Here is a 7,169-nt window from a genome sequence, read left to right on the forward strand (position 1 = left end):
TCGTTTCAATTCCATTGAACAAGGAATTTAGTGCCTTGGAATTCCCCAAAGCCAGCTCTTCCTCAGTTTTCTCCATTGTTCTTTAGGAATTAGAACAGTGGTTTCATCTTCCATTACCTTCTCAGGATGTTTCCATCCGTTTTCCACAGCTCTCCAGGCCTTGCTGTCTGTCATACCCCAAAATTTGCCCACCATAATCTCAAGATATTTTGGCTCAAGAAGTCTCAGCTCCAACTGCTCGAGAAGCAAGCATGCATACCTTCTCCCAAATAAAGACCCGTAATGTCATTCATTTATTTTTTATAACATTTATTTATTTTATTTGGATTTTATTCACTTAAAGTCTAAATAAACCAAATAAATATAAAAAATATTTGAATTAATCTATGGGAATCTATTTTAATCATTCAAGGGAACCGTGGACAAAGTATTGTCTATTCTCATGTTTTATTTGATTTATTTAAAGCAAAATTAAAATCAAATAAAATTATAGTTTAGGAATAAGAGATAAGCCAGGGTCCAAGCTCATTCTTTGACCTAATTTCATCTATTATATATAGACAACAATACAACTCATGATAAGGGATTTTTGGACACTCTCCTTCACTTTCACGTATAACCTCTCTCCACAAACAGATTTTTTTTAACCCTTTCTAACCTTCTCTCACGCTGCAGTCTTGAATAAAAATTCTTAAACCCTTATTTTATTTTCTTGAGCCATTCACACTTACAGACAACCTATTCTACACACAAATCTCCAAGTACTTTAGTCAGTCAACACAAAATTCCCAAGTCAAAAGTTTGTTTAAATTGAATCAATACCACTGAACCATCCTAAACGGTGGTGCTTCATCTTATGTCAGCTGGGCTTCCAAGAATTCCTTCACAGTAAGCGACACTCTCGTGTTTTATTTCCAACCGAAGCACATGATGTTGCTAAGGTAACAAATCAACGTCTGATGGCTGCAATGGGACAACGCACACAAATCGTTGCACCTACATATCCAGCGACAATAAATTCAACGCTCAGCCATCGGCTTCTTTGCGATTCAACAACAGGAACGTTCAACAAGCCAGCGACGACGACTACAATTATTTTCAGCTCGTGGCTCAAGATCATAAACAAGAGCACCTTCGCCGAGCTTCAATATCGATTCAAATTGAAACCACTTCATTGTTGATTTCATATAGTTCACATTAACAATAAGGTTGAATTGTAAAGAATTTGCAGATTTATAACTGTATCTATAGCCGAAGAAAGGAAAGTGATTCACCAGCTCCAATTCACCACACATCTGCTATGCACTCAGCATCATCATCGTTACAGACCAACAAATCGTCTGTGATATGACTATGCTCTACAACAACGGTCAACCTGCAATTTGAAGCACAGAGTAGCATAAATCGAACCATCATCGACAAAAACTCCAGCGTGACATCCGCAGCTTCAATTCATCAATTCCTCGATTCACCAGCAAACAAAAGTGACTTAACAGATCTCCATGAAAAAGAAGTGAAACGCAACACCGATGAATTCAAATGCTCAACCTTACGACGCCCGTCGCACAACACAACTCCGCTGCAAAGCTCTCACCGCCGATCCGAAGCAACCAACATCAACAACACCGACACCGTTCAGAAGTACACCGCGACCAACACTCCGCGACCGCATCATCTCGAATCCGAGTCCACACGCGAAAGATCCAACACTTTCGTTCATACAACCGTCGGCAACCCCCGTTTGCCACCACCGACCGCCGATGAAGGATGCCATCTGTTAGAATCTGAAAATTGAAAGATGTTTTGGGTCTATCTATGGAGAAGAAGTGGAATCTTGAAAGGAGATGGAGAATGTTGAGGCACCAATTTACAGGGACACGATTTGAGAGTAGAAGATGAATAAAAGCGTTGAAAGTTGTCAAGCAGAGTTTCACGTGGGAGATTAAATAGAGAGGGGGCGGACCACTTGCTCTAGGGCTAACAGGTTTGTTCGTTTATGGGCCATATTGTCGCTACCGCGAAAAATGGAATCAGAGTCGCCACTAATATATTTATCCCATCGGGGGAAAGGAATATCAGAAAACCTAACTCGAAACAAGGACAAGGTCTTTCGACCAGAGAACAGGGTACGGGAGTCGGTTGCGCAAGGGGAAGGTGCTAGCACCCCTCACGCCCATCGTACTCGATGGTATCCACCTATGTTTGTTTCTATCTAAAGGGTGTATCTAATATCTAAACCTAAATGCGAAATGAATGCAAAAGAAAATACGGGGAAAAGAAGGAGTTATTTACAAGTGTGTTCGCTTAGGCCCCGCGACCCAATGCCTACGTATCCTTTTCAGGAATCAGAACGACCGTAGTTCGGCTCAAGATTTTCTATGTTTTTGTGTTTTTTAGGTGAACAGAGGTTAAAGTCGCACTCCACGATGCTCGACCTTTGGAGACTTATACGCCTAGTTATGGAATGGATTCAACATGTTCTTAAGAATGCCACGAGGGCGAGAGATAGAAGAGAGTTTGAGCGTTTCGAGGAAATCCCTAAAGCAAGGGAAACTCGAGTTACTCTATGGTTTGTGTTTTTTAGAAGTTGGGAACTTACGCCTGAATGGAACCCTAAAGCAAGGGAGATCCAAGCACTCGAACGTTCCCTAAAGCAAGGGGCGTTCAAGCTTCCATTCCCTTGTTAATGATTTTCACTTTTTTATTAATGTTTTAAGTGTTTTCTTTGTATTTTTTAAGGGATTTTATTTCAAGTATTTATTAGATGGATTAAAGTTGAAAAGAAAAAAAGAATGAGGGGAACTAACCTATTATCTAAGCCTAGAATTATTGTTCAAAGGGGAAATTCTAAGTCTAAACTATGCTAAGCAAGTCCGAAAATGTATACAAAATCAATTAAAAGAAATTAAAGTAAGGATTAAAATCTAAACTAAGCATGAAAATATTCACAAGTATATTGTATTTTTATTTATGTTTAAGACTATTTTTTGAATTAAAACTAAAAACTATGCATTTTTTATCATTTATTAACCAATCAAAAATTCAAAGAAATCCATCAATTAAAATCCAAGCAAAACAAATATTCAATCCTAAAATTCTAAATGGCTAGAAAAAAATTTTTATTATCATTTTTTATTTAAGAAAAACTCAATTAATATGCAAAAAGAATAACAGAGAAAAAACTATTTATTTGTTTTTTATTAACTGCCAGGCGGGGGTGCATTAGTATTTTAGTGTTTTTTATTAATAGTGTTTATAGTGTTTTTTATTAACACTAGCAATTAGAGTGTGAAATCAGCAAAAGAAATGAGCCCGATTAACCAAACCAAGGGCGAGGCCCACCAGTCAAAAGGAACAAACCAAAATTATCAATTATTCACTTTTTTTTATTAGCATGCACGTTTATCAGTTTTTAACATGTGGTATCTAGCTTATATGAAAATAAACAGGCTAATATCAATTGGGCAAGCATTCATTTAAATGACTAAAAGACAAAAGAGTAAAGATGGGTCAATCACACGACGCCACCTCACTAACAAATCCTATGAGTAAAACAAAATAGCAAAAAGCTGGGAAAAAGAACCAATAGTGCGGCGCCACGCGAGCAAAACGGAACTGAAACCTTGAAACAAACTCAGACGCCGGAACCCCCTGTTCCGGTCATCTTCTCTGGAAGCTACCACCGTCGACCACCACCGGCGACCAACTAAGGCGCCCAGAAAATCATAAGACCGGTACCTCCTGACTCGGTTTTCAACGCTGAGCACGAATATGACCTCAATTTCCATCAATTCTTCCCCTAACTTCATAACCGTTAGCGTCTTTAAAACCTTAACTAACACAATCCTCCTCAAAACACGATCTACGCACAACATCAATCATGTATGCATCCACAAATCCTAATTCTACGATCTAAACATATAGACAAGCACAACTTGAGCATACAAATTTAAACTCAGAAATTCATCATACTCATTCATGAACAAGAGGAAAGATCACACACTCTCAGATGCAAATGTCCTGCACGTTATTACTATCATGCTGAGAGGGATTTACGGACTTACCTGTGGATGAACTTTGAATGAAAAGCAAGAAGATCTCCAACACGGTACTGCAGGTTTGTGTGTGCTGCTGATTTGAAGAAATCTTCGATCTTGAGAAATAAACTCAAGATTTATGAGTAGCTTGTGGCTTGATGAGGCTACGATCTACTTCAGGAAGCCGTGGATTCTACTGCACTTGCTTGATTCTTTGAGTGGCGCTGCATGATGATGAATACGTATGATGATTGATGAACGGATCTGGATGATGAGAGAGAGAGCCGTGAAGTTGTTGTGGTGGCGGAGGAGATGAAGATGAAGTTAGGGTGGCCGGAATCAGTTATGGTGGTGGTGATGTTGAAGATTCGGTTGAGAGTTTGTTACAGTTTGTAACAAACTTTGTGGAAAGGGAGAGTTGAAGACGAGAGAAGGGAGAAGAATGAATGAGTGTGTGATGAGTGAAACTGAAAAAATGAATCGTGAGAGAGAAAGTTTGTGAGGAGTTAGAGGGTTTATAGTGAGGCTGTACATGGAGCTTATTGTATGGTGCATGTATTGTAGCTTTTTTTCTCTCCAAACTTAGTGCACAAGTTGTATCCATTTGAGGAATATTTCTTTCTACCTTTTACGTGAACATGAGCATGCATGGCCCAATGGAGTAATGATGATGGTATATGGTATAGTGTGGAGACAGCAATCATCTTATGCCAATGCTTTTCTATTTTTAACAATTCCAACTAGTGGACTTTGTGTTGACATATATCAATGAATAAGCATCCGATTAGTCTAAAATTGTGATCAAATGGAAGATAGTGTTTGATAGAGCAAGTTTCATGTTGGTGGTGTTTTGAATTATTGCTTGGAAGTATGAAAAAATGACCTGGAAAGATGATGCATTGTCACTGCACTTGGCCTTCACACGTCTGGCTGGCTTTGGCCTCACGTTTGGATTGAAATGAGATTTGGCCAGGGCACCACTTCGAAGCTTCCTAATTTGCTCGATATATATTCTATCATCACACACCATGGCTTAATGGAGAGAGAACATGGCAAGGAGTTGTTTGGTACCTATCTTGATCCCATTGAAGATTTGTGGAGCTCAATAATCGACCTCACATTTGGCGCACCACCTGTTTGTGAAAATGACTGCGCGCGTGCCCTGAGCTCTTCCCAGCCAGACATGCAATGGTGACTTGACGAAGGGGTGATTTTGAAACTTCATAGATGATCCAATGTCCATCCAAATGATTCCATTCTTGGCTCGTTGTGTAGAGGGCATGGGATAGAAGAGAGGCATATCAAGTTTTCACCTAATGGGTCTTTATATTTTTCTATAATCATCTTCAAAGTCAGCACGCCACGTGTTTGATAGAATGCTTCCTGCTTGCCCAGAATTTGTCTTGCCAAGTGACTTGCTTCTAATGGAAACCTTCAACTTCAAACCTCAATATTTTTTCAACCATACTTCAAATGAAGAAACTTTCAACTACAAAGTTGTAGATCTCCATGAGTTGAATAAATTTGGTGTTGAGCTTGTCTTGAATTGAAGCCTTGGTCCACGTGTAAATCACCCCTGAAGTCAGCTGCTCATCCAATTTCCAAATCCTCAAATATTTTTCTAAGTATTTCTCCCTTCTATTTTTGGTTACTTCACCTTTCAACTAACTTCCATAAGTGGCAACTTTGATTATTTTCCTGATTTAATCGCCCTTTGACTTTTCTTTGACCGATTTTCCACCATGAGTCTATATTTGACAGTTGACTTTGACTTTGACCAAAAAGTCAACATTTCCTGATTTTTTTTGATCCCAGGTGAATTTCCCGATTAATCTGTTTCTGATCTGATTCCCAAACAATTTTCAGCCAAAGAAACTCCAGTGAATGATATTTCTTCAAGACAGCCATATTTCGCATCCACAATCATCTCCTGATTAGATCTTGACTAGAAAGTCAATAGGGTTGACTTTGGCCAAAGCCCTAATTGGAAATCCTGATGAACTTGAGAATTGTATCTTTGAATCAAAGCTTTGACTTGGAACCGATGAAGCCCTGATTTTAGGAGTATACCAATGAAAATGATCTTCTTCAATAAGACCTCAGATCTGATTCTTCTTAACCAAGAATTTCCTCAACCTCAGCCTCTTTTGTCAATTTTCTTGAGCAGTAATTGTGATATGGATGAATGTAATGGATGAATGTCCTAGATGGGGTATGTGTATGAGTGTGATGTGAAAGCCAATCAGGAATAATTAAGTGGGCAAATTTTGGGGTGCAACACATATCATATAAGCCAAACTTAATTTCTGTTATTCCCACTCATTTGCTGCTATACACCCCCAGCATTGACTCCTTCCACTTATTTTTGTGTTTCCAATATATTCCATTTGAATTATTTCTTTGACAACTAACGCAAAGAGCTGTAGTGGTAATGCATTCTTGGATGTGTGGATAATGTCCTGGGTTCGATCCCTGGACGCGTTCAATAATTTTGTCTAGTTATTCCCTACAGGATCCCACGCAGTACATCCAAGGAGGACCATGGTGCACATCAGACGAGGGCCCTCGGATATCCTTGAAGCACGATCAAACGATTCTGAAAGCGTAGCCCCATGATACACCCTCATGAGTCTACCACACCAGAATATACAGATTGTTAGCCAGATACAGCGCTCCACACATATTTGACTTACCATGCACACTCAAATCATCATCCATCAGATCTCCAGCTCCTCAGATCCAACGCACCGGAGCTTGAGGATGCACCATGAACCTCCACCAGCATGTAACACTGGATCAGAGCTAAGTCACAATTAATTCTTTTTTTTATTTTAATTCCATTTAATAATTGTTTTCTTTTCTTTATTTTCTTTCATTTCTCTTTTTTTCTAAAATTTGTTTTTTTTCCATTAATAAAATAATATTATATTGTGGTAGTTATTTAATCGATAACCCGATTTTTCTCATAATATCAAAATTTCTTTTACAATAATAATTAAATTAAGATTTTTTTAGTTAATAGTTATTATTGGGCTGATTAAATGTTTTATACCTTAAAACCCTGATCTTATCATGATCACTAGTCACTGCTATTGGTAGGTGTTATCCGTTAACGCATCTTTTAGCCTTACA

This window comes from Vicia villosa, unplaced genomic scaffold (assembly GCF_029867415.1).
Source record: "Vicia villosa cultivar HV-30 ecotype Madison, WI unplaced genomic scaffold, Vvil1.0 ctg.001831F_1_1, whole genome shotgun sequence".
In the NCBI taxonomy this organism is placed as follows: Eukaryota; Viridiplantae; Streptophyta; class Magnoliopsida; order Fabales; family Fabaceae; genus Vicia; species Vicia villosa.